The sequence below is a fragment of the Macrobrachium rosenbergii genome, chromosome 8 (assembly GCF_040412425.1).
Source record: "Macrobrachium rosenbergii isolate ZJJX-2024 chromosome 8, ASM4041242v1, whole genome shotgun sequence".
In the NCBI taxonomy this organism is placed as follows: Eukaryota; Metazoa; Arthropoda; class Malacostraca; order Decapoda; family Palaemonidae; genus Macrobrachium; species Macrobrachium rosenbergii.
In genome coordinates this window covers 63,502,984-63,516,256 of record NC_089748.1, presented here as the reverse complement: position 1 = coordinate 63,516,256, position 13,273 = coordinate 63,502,984, and positions in this window count along the sequence as shown.

Here is a 13,273-nt window from a genome sequence, read left to right as displayed (position 1 = left end):
GAAATTACTTTAATGGCTATATCTGCAATTAAATAGTTTTTATGCTTCTTTTTTGTAGGTCCACACTAATAAAAATATATTTCATAAGAAATTAACAACTTACTCTTTCATAGGTTACAGCAGACAATGCAAAATAAGAAAACTTTTTATTTTCTTTTTTTTGCGTTCTGTTCAGGACACATATAAGGTTAACACGAGTTTAAACTAGGATATTTTGAGAAGTAAAAGAATATGTGACTGAGTAGAAAATGTACTATACACATATACATTTTAAGGATTAGTAGGCTATAGGGGTCTACTGTCAAATACCGAGGCGGGGATGGAAGGGAGAGGGAGGGGTATCGCGGTTGTAACTCGGTGAAATTATGAATTCTTTTAATTGTGATTTTTATGCAATTTATGGACCACTACAGTATCCTCAAACTGAAAATAATTCTATTAATAGAAACTATACCTTTACGACAAAATTAGCAAACACGTTTCTATACAGACATCATAGGCCTATATACACCTAGCCTAACTTATATCAAGCATCAGCAAGTGTTTACTGGTACTCCTTACCTTAAAGAGTTAAGCAAAATTTATTGCAATTGTCAAAAAATGGTGTTAGACACATAGACATAGGCTAGCCTAGTTTGAAATGTGTGCAAGAAATAAAGCCATAATAAGGGAAGTACATTATTATTATGTAAAAGAAAAAATAGCTGTTATATTTATTCATATTTACCATAATGATATAACAAAAGGCTTCAGAAACAAAAACCTATAAAAGATGATATATATCCGAAAAGTTTTCTTGCCCATCAACATTTGCTGGCATGTGGATACCATATGAATAACTAGGCCTACCTATGTAGGTCATTTTATCTAAATTTTATCTAAAGCCACAGGCTGTTGCTTTTACCTCCCTGGAAGTTTTCACCAATAGCGAGTTTTATTAATTCCATGTTTTTAGTAGATTCTGGTATTCAAAGAAAGTTTATAATAACATGTTTTTCTTTTGCTTAGTGTAATTTATCCCGATTGGTGTTAAAATGTGTGAAAAGTAAAAAATTATGCAGCGTGCATCCGAAAACAGGCTCCTGTCGTTGACTTTGGCGGGTGCTGTTATTAAATTTTGACTTACTATCACGATACTTTTCAATCTCTTTATTCGTTATCATTATTTATTAACAAAACATACATCTGTGGGAGAAATTTAGGTTAGTAAATAAGTTTCGATTCACATTACTTGGTAATTATTTGAAAACAATGATGCTATTCGGACAAAATATTTGCAACCAATCAGCTAGCAGGAAACTTTTCTGAGGTAAAAGGGCACCCCAGCAAGCGAGGCTAATGCGCCTCGGTTAAAAAAAAAAACGAGTATAACAAGGTCTACTTTACCGTATAAAAGGTGACACAATATTACTGATGTTTTGACTTCAAAACTGAAATCGCTACTACACTTATGTGAAAATATCCTGCAAGTGTAAGACATGTCAACTGGGTAGCATTTTATTTTTCTGTAAAAGAAAGCTTTAGAGATGACTTTTAGTTTTCTTTAAAAGAAAACTTTTGAGATGGCTTTGACTGTCCGTCCATACTTTTTTCTGTCCGCCCTCAGATCTTAAGAACTACTGAGGCTTATGGGCTACAAATTGGTATGTTGATCATCCACCCTCCAATCATCAAACATACCAAATTGCAGCCTTCTAGCCTCAGTACTTATTTTTATTTAAGGTTAAAGTTAGCCATGACTGTGTTTCTGGCAACGCAACAATACAGGCCAAAAATGCCGGCTGCAAGTTTTCATGGGCCGCGGCTCATACAGTTATCTATTTTCAGTGGCCTTGATTATACTCTGTACAGAAAACTCGATTGTGCCAAAAACTTTGGCGCATTATTTAATGTATTAAATCTATTTTTCATATAAAACTGTTGGAAATTGTCTAGGCATTTACACTTCCTAGGTAAACGCTCCAAAATTAATATTGGGTTGGGGGACCGTTAGCCTCTTAATAAACGTTGTCTACGATCTCTAGCCATGTTTATTTAAACTTTTCAGTATATATAAAAATTATATGTTATATCCAGCTAAAATTTAAAAATTATTGCTAATTTTTCCAAAAGATATTGAAGAGTTTTAATTTCATACAGTATTTAATTTTTTGATATTGAAGCAGTAACGGGTGAACAAGAGAGAATTTAGAAGTGGGGAGAAAGGGTCTAGTGACGAAAGCATCAGATCTGAATCAGGCCGTGTCCCCTGTGCCAGGTAAACGCTGATTTCCGGCCAAAGTTAGGCAGAGGACTTGGATCATCATTTCCCCAACACCAAGCTGGTTGAAAGGGACCTGGGGGGAAAAGAAACTGTAGTTCAGTTGTTGAAAGGGACCTGGGGAAAAGAAACTGTAGTTCGGTTGTTGAAAGGGACCTGGGGAAAAGAAACTGTAGTTCGGTTGCTTAGGCTAGACCTGTGCCCTCAAACTATTCATTTGGTAAGTTAAATCATTTATTAAACCTCATGCTAATAACTACTTAATTACGAATAAATGAACAAATATGTTGTCTGTGTGGTAAAAGTTATCAAATCGTTATGCCAAGGAGAAAAAAATAGCTATAACGATGGTAACAACAAGTAAAAGAATCTTGGTTATGCAAGCGCTAGGTTTGTGCCTATTAAAGAACAATATTATTCCAGTTTAGTCAAAATTACTTTCTTATAATCATCTCCTTTAACAATTCTCTCGAAGTATCGTTCCAAAGCCTTATAATTGCAGAATGAGCACAGAAACACTTCAAGAGAAAAATGATTTTAGAGTTAACTTAAATCATACCAAAGTTTATTTATTTTGTACTAGTCAGAAATACGTCTTACCAGTAGTGGTTAAGCTTTCTTTTTAACCTACCTTACATTTTCTGCATATTATTTTGGCACATAAATGCAGTGTCGATTTCAATTTTGAAATTAAAACAGCATTAATATTATATGTCACATAATATAATTTAAAAAAGGAGAGGCTATGCCGTCAGTATTTCAGTTTTTCAATATTTCAGTTTTAGCCATATGAAGGCAGCTTTGGAGTTGTTTAACAAAACACATTTCATCAAACGGGGTTCAAAATTCTTAAGCGTCACACAGGGTGGAAGTATTTCTTGATGACATAAACAAACCGTGGAAAACAACTTCTGCTATTGAGAAAACAACTTCTATTGTAAAGCTTGGAAGTGAAAATATTTGCAATTTTTGTGTAACAAGTCCTGGTTTTAAATAATGTTTTTCCTCAAACGATATGTTTTATAGATTAGTAATAGCAGAAAATAAAGTTTAGTAGTTTAGAGTTTCCATATGCCCTCAACTACTCATTTAGTAAGATAAAATCTCATTTAAACCTTATTCTAAGTACAACTTAATTTCGAATTTATCAAAATAATAATATTCAAGAAACAAGTAAAAGGTAAAAGTTTGCACATTACTAAAGCTGACAAATCAGTTGTTTTGTCATAATGGATAAATTTAACTATGTTGAAAAAATGGAAAACTTATTATCTGATTCTAGTACTTACAAAAAAACTAAGGAAAGACCCACTAGCTGTCATAAAAAGTTTCAATTCTAAAATAAAAAGCTAAACTAAAGGAATTCAGTTCAATAAAAAGAAAGTGTCAACGATTGGCCTACCCTTACCTTACATGTACGGACTAATCAAAACCCATGAAAGATTTCCATCATTATGTTCAACCGGTGTATGAAATTATTCTGACTGAAATTCTCCCCATCATAGGACTGATTTCCTCCCGGGAATAACTGCCCAGGCTGTTTTTTCTGGGGGAATTTTTAGTTATAAACTTTGCTGGCTAAATATCTAGACTTAAATTTACTGTCATGATAATTTCGTGTGTACTGTATTTCAAAATCAAATTTACAAAACTCAGTTGATTTCTGTGATAGACTTTCCCTAGGGGAAATATATCCTGGGCGATATTTCCCCCAGAAATTTCAGACAGGGGAAATAGACTGTTGCACCCTATTAGTTATAAACCACCCACCTATTCTCCAACTATTTCAAACACAAGATCCCCCAAGCCTCAGTGGCGTCATTTAGGGGCAACTGCCCCCAAGACTGTCACCCCAGAAGCCAAGCCCCAAGAAGTAACAGCAGCTGGTTTTCCATTATTCCTACTGAAATTCAAATGTGTCATCACATTAAGTTATATCTTTCTATCTTTTTTTATGTGCTTCAAAGGCACATAAAAATACCTCAAAATAAAAAAACCAGGTGATTAGGGGCTTGCAAATATGCCATACCGCCTCCCACCCCCCATCAAAATCTGAAATGACGCCCCTGACTTTCCTATATTGAATTAACCAGTTTTGGCCGGAGGCTCACCGGTTGAGATGAGCTTTTTCCTCAGGCCGCCTGCACAGGCGAGAAAAACTGCGCAGGTTGTTCACATTAACGTTCAGTTATAACCGCACAGGCATAACTGAACGTTAGTTGCGGACTTAACACATTTAAGAGACGAGACTTGTTGACACAGCCAGTAACCCGTAGACCTATAGGTCTACTTGATACTATGCATTCTTAATAACTAGCAAGGTCTATTTTACCGTATAAAAGGTGACATAACATGATGTTCTGACTTCAAAACTGAAATCGCTACTACACTTATGTGAAAATATCCTGAAAGTGTAAGACATGTCAACTGGGATAGCATTTTAGTTTTCTGTAAAAGAAAGCTTTTGTGATGGCTTTTAGTTTTCTATAAAAGAAAACTTTTGAGATGGCTTTGACTATCCGTCCACTCTTTTTTCTGTCCGCCCTCAGATCTTAAGAACTACTGAGGCTTGAGGGCTGCAAATTGGTATGTTGATCATCCACCCTCCAATCATCAAACATACCAAATTGCAGCCTTCTAGCCTCAGTAGTTTTTATTTTTATTAAAGGTTAAAGTTAGCCATGACTGTGTTTCTGGCAACACAACAACACAGGCCACCACGGCTGGCTGCGAGTTTCATGGGCCGCGGCTCATACAGACATCTATTTTCAGTGGCCTTGATTATACTCTGTACAGAAAACTCGATTGTGCCAAAAAACTTTGGCGCATTATTTAATGTATTAAATCTATTTTTCATATTATAAAATTGTTAGAAATTGTCTAGGCGTTTACACTTCCCAGGTAAACGCTCCAAAATTAATATTGGGTTGGGGGACCGCTAGACACCAACAGCTGTTACCTACGATCTCTAGCCATGTTTATTTAATTTACTTTTCAGTATATATACAAATGATATGTTATATCCAGCTAAAATTTAAAAATTATTGCTAATTTTTCAAAAGATATTGAAGAAGTTTTAATTTCATACAGTATTTAATTTTGATATTGAAGCAGTAACGGCTGAACAAATAGAATTTAGCAAGTGGGGAGAAAAAGGGTCGGTGACGAAAGCATCAGATCTGAATCCCAGGCCGTGTCCCCTGTGCCAGGTAAGCGCTGATTTCCGGCCATAGTTAGGCAGAGGACTTGGATCATCATTTCTCCAACACCAAGCTGGTTGAAAGGGAACCTGGGGGAAAAGAAACATGATGTTTGTAGTTCATGGTTACTTAGGTTCTCTTCTCCTTTCAAGACTATATAAATTTAAGAATTGTAGTCTTTCCCAGTAGGGAAAACCTGTTCCTCAAACTATTCATTTGGTACGTAGTTAAATCATTTATTAAACCATCATTTGCTAGTGGGAAAAGAAAACTATTCATTTAGTTTGAAAATTAAATTAACAAATCAAATGTTGTGTGTGTGGTAAAAGTTATCATATCGTTATGCCAAGGACAAAAAAATAAGCTATAACGATGGTAACAACAAATAAAAGAATCTTGGTCACGCAAGCGCTAGGTTTGTGCCCATTGAAGAACAATATTATTCCAGTTTAGTCAAAATTACTTTCTTATAATCGTCTCCCTTTAACAATTCTCTCGAAGTATCGTTCCAAAGCCTTATAATTGCAGAATGAGCACAGAAACACTTCAAGAGAAAACGGAGTATGATGTTACAGTTAAAAAAGTCATACCGAAGTTTATTTTGTACTATTCATAAATACGTCTTGCCAGTAGTGGTTAAGCTTTCTTTGTTAACCTACCTTACATTTTCTGCATATTATTGTGGCACATAAATGCAGTGTCGATTTCAATTTTGAAATCAAAACATCATTAATATTATATGTCACGTAATATAAATTAATAAGGAAGAGACTATGCCGTCAATATTTCAGTTTTAGCCATATGAAGGCAGCTTTGGAGTTGTTTAACAAAACGCATTTCATCAAACGGGGTTCAAAATTCTTAACCGTCACACAGGGTGGAAGTATTTCTTGATGACATAAACAAACCGTGGAAAACAACTTCTGCTATTGAGAAAACAGCTTCTATTGTAAAGTTGGAAGTGAAAATAGTTGCAATTTTTATGTGTAACAAGTCCTGGTTTAAATAATGTTTTCCTCAAACGATATGTTTCATAGATTGGTAATAGCAGAAAATAAAGTTTAGTAGTTTGGAGTTTCCATATGCCCTCCAACTACTCATTTAGTAAGATAAAATCTCATTTAAACCCTATTCTAAGTACAACTTAATTTCGAATTTATCAAAATAATAATATTCAAGAAACAAGGAAAGGTAAAAGTTTTGCACATTACTAAAGCTGACAAATCCAGTTGTTTTGTAATAATGGATAAATTTAACTATGTTGAAAAAATGGAAAACTTATTATCTGATTCTAGTACTTACAAAAACTAAGGAAAGACCCACTAGCTGTCATAAAAAGTTTCAGTTCTAAAATAAAAGCTAAACTAAAGGAATTCAGTTCAATAAAAAAGAAAGTGTCAACGATTGGCCTATCCTTACCTTACATGTACGGACTAATCAAAACCCATGAAAGAGATTTCTCTATTCGGCCCATCTAAATATCTAGTTAAATTACTATCACCTATTCTTGGTACTATTACAAACTCAAATTTACAAAACTCAGTTGATTTCTGTGATAGACTTTCCCATATTGAATCAACCAGTTTTGATGTGACATCTTTATTTACTGAAGTTCCTATTGATGACTGGTTAAAAAAAAAAAAAAACTAATTCAATACTCCCATGTGAATTTCTTAAGAGTTTAAATTTGGCCCCGAGGACTTTCATAATTTTTATTGAATGTTTTAAGAGTAAAGGAAGAGTTCCATGGTGAGATAATTTTGTTAATTAAGTTTGTAATTTTTTTCCATTTCAAAGTTGAAATATATTGTTTTTCTCTTGTTTCATTAAAATGTTTAGTACTGACTTGTTTTCATTTTAAGAATGACTTTCTTACTATGTCTTACAACGATTGAACATCCACAGCTTACTACTGTTCCTTTGTTAAATTTTGTTTATTAGTCATGCTATCTGAGCCAAAAAAGTTGTATCCACCACATTAACGTTGAAGTGCGCATGCACAGGCAGTTTGACCGGAGGCTCACCGGTTGAGATGAGCTTTTCCCTCAGGCCGCCTGCGCAGGCGAGAAAAACTGCACAGGTTGTTCACATTAATGTTCAATTATAACCGACTGTGCAGTTATAACCGCGCAGGCATAACTGAACGTTAGTGGCGGACTTAACACATTTAAAAGACAAGACTTGTTGACACAGCCAGTAACCTGTAGACCTATAGGTCTACTTGGTACTACGCATTCTTAATAACTAATAAGGTCTATTTTCACGTATAAAAGGTGACATAACATTACTGATGTTCTGACTTCAAAACTGAAATCGCTACTACACTTATGTGAAAATATCCTGAAAGTGTAAGACATGTCAACTGGGATAGCATTTTAGTTTTCTGTAAAAGAAAGCTTTTTTGATGGCTTTTAGTTTTCTATAAAAGAAAACTTTTGAGATGGCTTTGACTGTCCGTCCACACTTTTTTTCTGTCCGCCCTCAGATCTTAAGAACTACTGAGGCTTGAGGGCTGCAAATTGGTATGTTGATCACCCACCCTCCAATCATCAAACATACCAAATTGCAGCCTTCTAGCCTCAGTAGTTTTTATTTTTATTAAAGGTGAAAGTTAGCCATGACTGTGTTTCTGCCAACGCAACAACACAGGCCACCACAGCCGGCTGCGAGTTTCATGGGCTGCGGCTCGTACAGACATCTATTTTCAGTGGCCTTGATTATACTCTGTACAGAAAACTTGATTGCGCCAAAAAAAACTTTTGGCGCATTATTTAATGTATTAAATCTATTTTTCATATTCTAAAACTGTTGGAAATTGTCTAGGCGTTTACACTTCCCAGGTAAAAAAAGTATATCTTAGTTTAACCAGACCACTGAGCTGGTTAACAGTAAACGCTCCAAAATGAATATTGGGTTGACAAAAGCATCAGATCTGGGGACCGTTAGTCACTTAAGAAACGTTGTCTACTATCTCTAGCCACGTTTATTTAATTTACTTTTCGGTATATATACAAATGATATGTTGTATCCATGAGCTAAAATTTAAAAATTATTGCTGGTGCTAATTTTTCAAAAGATATTGAAGAAGTTTTAATTTCACTATTAACAGTATTTAATTTTGACATTGAAGCAGTAACGGCTGAACAAATAGAATTTAGCAAGTGGGGAGAAAAAGGGTCGGTGACTATATTAAAGCATCAGATCTGAATCCCAATCGTGTCCCCTGTGCCAGGTAAGCGCTGATTTCCGGCCATAGTTAGGCAGAGGACTTGGATCATCATTTCTCCAACACCAAGCTGGTTGAAAGGTACCTGGGGAAAAGAAACTGTAGTTCGGTTGCTTAGGCTAGACCTGTGACCTCAAACTATTCATTTGGTAAGTTAAATCATTTATTAAACCTCATGCTAGTAATTACTTAATTTCAAATGAATTAACAAATATGTTGTCTGTGTGGTAAAAGTTATCAAATCGTTATGCCAAGGAGAAAAAAAAATAGCTATAACGATGGTAACAACAAGTAAAAGAATCTTGGTCATGCAAGCGCTAGGTTTGTGCCCATTGAAGAACAATATTATTCCAGTTTAGTCAAAATTACTTTCTTATAATCGTCTCCCTTTAACAATTCTTTCGAAGTATCGTTCCAAAGCCTTATAATTGCAGAATGAGCACAGAAACACTTCAAGAGAAAACGGAGTATGATGTTACAGTTAAGAAAATCATACCGAAGTTTATTTTGTACTATTCATAAATACGTCTTGCCAGTAGTGGTTAAGCTTTCTTTGTTAACCCACCTTACATTTTCTGCATATTACTGTGGCACATAAATGCAGTGTCGATTTCAATTTTGAAATCAAAACAGCATTAATATTATATGTCACATAATATAATTTAAGAAAGGAGAGGCTATGCCGTCAATATTTCAGTTTTAGCCATATGAAGGCAGCTTGGAGTTGTTTAACAAAACGCATTTCATCAAGCGGGGCTCAAAACTCTTAACCGTCACACAGGGTGGAAGTATTTCTTGATGACATAAACAAAACTGGAAAAACAACTTCTGCTATTGAGAAACAGCTTCTATTGTAAAGTTGAAGTGAAAATAGTTGCAATTTTTATGTGTAACAAGTCCTGGTTTAAATAATGTTTTCCTCAAACGATGTTTCATAGATTGGTAATAGCAGAAAATAAAGTTTAGTAGTTTAGAGTTTCCATATGCCCCCAACTACTCATTTGGTAAGATAAAATCTCTTTTAAACCTTATTCTAAGTACAACTTAATTTCGAATATATAAAAATAATTTTTCTATGGTAACTGTTATCAACTTATCAATGCAAGGAAAACTTAGCCTTCAAGAACCCATGCCAAACAAGTGTTAGGCCTATGCCTATTGATTGACATGCATTATAATTAAAGAAAAATTTAATTCTAAATACTGAAAATTACTTTCTTTCGTCGGGGGGAATTATTTCGGCAAGTAAACGGAGTCGCCATGGGATCCCCACTAGGGATCCTTTTTGTAAATATGTGCATGGCCACCGTCGAAAAAAGGACCTTCCGAGAACATCAAAAACCTGAGATTTATGGGTGGTACATTGACGACATATTCGTCACACTAAAAGAAACCGGTGATTCCAGAAAACTAGCAGATGCTCTGAAAAGAAACTCGGTGCTCAACTTCACCAAAGAGCACAGTCAGCAGAAGATTTTACCGTTCCTTGACGTCCTGGTAAAAAAAAACAAGCAGGGCAGTTTAAAACGGCCGTGTATACAAAAGCAACGAGCGCTGGCCGTTGCTTGAACGCACGAGGAGAATGCCTGGAAGCGTATAAAAAAGTCTGTCGTGGGTGCTTATGTCAATAGAGCCTTCACACACAGCACATCGTGGAGAGACATAATAACAAACTTGACCGAATTCGCCAATTGCTGACAAACAACGGCTATGGAGATCAAATGATTGAAACTGCAGTAAAAAAGAAAATGGACGAATTTTACCAATCCAACACGACGACGAAAAGGAGGAGACCCTAATTGGATCACCTGAAGATTAGCGACCCCAACACACGCTGGGGTCGCTTTTCTTCAGGTGGAAAATATTGGGGTCGCTTTTCTTATAAGGTGAGGAATTAACAAGGTAAAAAGCCAGTTTATAAGCGAGACTACCCAATAAAAGTGCTAACAAACTAATTTAGAAGTTGTTTTTAAATAGACGGTACTTAAGACATATTCTTATTTTTCTTTCATGGCTAAGAAACAAAACTTTTTACTCTTTAACATACAACCAAGTGGTAAAGAAGCCCTCATGGACCGTGCAGTTTATGAACAAGTTGTGCAGCCACTTTTAACGGATAATCCTCTTCCTGCTATCAATTGGTTGAAGAGCAAGAATCTTTTGAGGAGAGAAATTAAGTGCATTCAGTGCCGATATTCAATGAACTGGACTAAACTATCTTCTATACAAGATAATTATGTGTGGAAATGCTAATTTAAAGAGTGCACTAAATTTAAAAGCAAAGTTTCTATTCGTAAGGACTCATTCTTTTCTAAATCTAAAATTCCACTGCAGAAGTGGATTCAGGCTATTTATTACTGGTGTAACAACATGAGTGAGACTACAGTGACTAATATTCTAAACATTTCAGAAAAACCATGATTGATATTTACAGTTTTTTTTAGAGAAATCTGCATGAAGTATTTTGAGGTAAACCCCGTTAGACTTGGTGGTAATGGCATAATTGTGCAAATTGACGAGTCTTGCTTTGCACGCAAAAACAAATATCACAGAGGACGTGCACCAAATCGGCCAATATGGGTATTTGAAATGGTCGACACTAGCATTAAGCCCGGTGTCGGATATATGGAGATCGTTGAAACACGTGATGCTGCAACTCTACTTCCAATCATAGAAAAAGTTGTACTGCCTGGTTCAATAATATGCAGTGATGAATGGAAAGCTTATTAAAAAATTCAATGACATCTAAGATTTCAGCATCAGACCGTAAATCAGTCCCGTAACTTTGTTGATCCAGAAACAGGAGTAGCCACACACACAGGCCATCGAAAGTTATTGGAACAAGCATGAATCAAGTATTAAGACAATGCGTGGATGCAAGAGAGAATTTTTGAATTCATATTTACAGCAATTTATGTGGTTTGAAAGACATGTTAATAGTAGGTTTGATTATTTTTGTACTGAAATTGCAAGACAATACGCTTTTAATTAACTATTGATTGTTTGTCTAAATTTGTTTTTAACAAATGTTTAATAAATTAGTTTTTAATGAATATATATCTATATTTTTTTCTCCTTTTTTCTATAATATTATGAGCTGAAGTGGGTCACCTGAAGATTGAGACACCAACAAGCAGGGGTCGATTTTCTTCAGGTGGAAAATATTGGGGTCGCTTTTCTTCAGGTGGAAAATATTGGGGTCGCTTTTCTTCAGGTGGAAAATATTGGGGTCGATTTTCTTCAGGAGAGGTATTAGGGGTCGCTAATCTTCAGGTGATCCCCCTGATTATATACCATCGTCTACATTATGGGTCTGCATACAAGGAGGATAGTAAACAGAGGCGTAACCCTGAAGCCCCTTACCACAATATAAGCCTCAGACTTTACAGTAAGCCTAACTTGTAGCAGCCCTAATAATGAATAACAGCACCGCTCCGGGGGTGACCGAAGATGTGCACGAACGTAGTTTACAAATTCATTTGTCCAGAGGAGATGTGCAAATCTCACAGCCAAAACTACATCTGGCACACTACAACGACCATCCGGAGACGTCTACCGGCTCATAGAAATCAAGGGGCCATTCATCAACATTATATAGATGTTCACGACAGGAAGCCGTCTCTACAAGAGCTGATAGAAGGCACTCAGGTTGCACGTAGAGAGAATAACAATGGTCACCTCTTAATAGCCGAAGCGGTAAGCAACGCCATCCAGAAACCGACCCTGAATATTCAACAAGAGTCGGACCATATACTCCCCTCCAACCACCGGGTACGTCGCGACCCTTGGAGGACACGAGAGCGCGAAGCTCCAGCCGCTAATCAGCGTAGACCATTTGGGCCCACACATACACTCAAACTTAATATACACATTTATGTATAAGCAGACATTTTTTTATTTGTACCTTTACATATGCAATAAAATATTATTTATTCTTGTATAGTATTTTATGTATTTGCAAACTAACACGTAAGATTATACCAAATTTTAAACATATTTAAGGAAACTCTAGCGCATGGTATTATATTTTGAATATATTTATTTAACCACATGTTTAAACTTTCACTTTTGTATGATCTTTGTACCCAAAACAACGCCCTGAAATGGTTAAGCTGTTAATCCCTTGACCGACCAGTACCGTGGACACCAGTTTATCACGGCTACCATTCGTGTCTAGAACTCACTCTGCAACAGCAGTTCCCCAAAGTGCCTAAGGGAAAACTGAAAGCAGACAAGGAAAGTAATTCTCCGGGATCCTCCAAGAGCGAACCACCGAAATGCCAGCAGATGTAACAAAGTTGCTGTAATTATATATATGTATGTATGTATATATGTATATATATATATATATATATATATATATATATATATATATATATATATATATATATATATATATATATATATATATATATATATATTATATATATATATATATATATATTATTATATATATATATATATATATATATATATATATATATATATATATATATATATATATATATATATATATGTGTGTGTGTGTGTGTGTGTGTGTGTGTGTATGTATATGTATACATACATACACACACACACACACACATA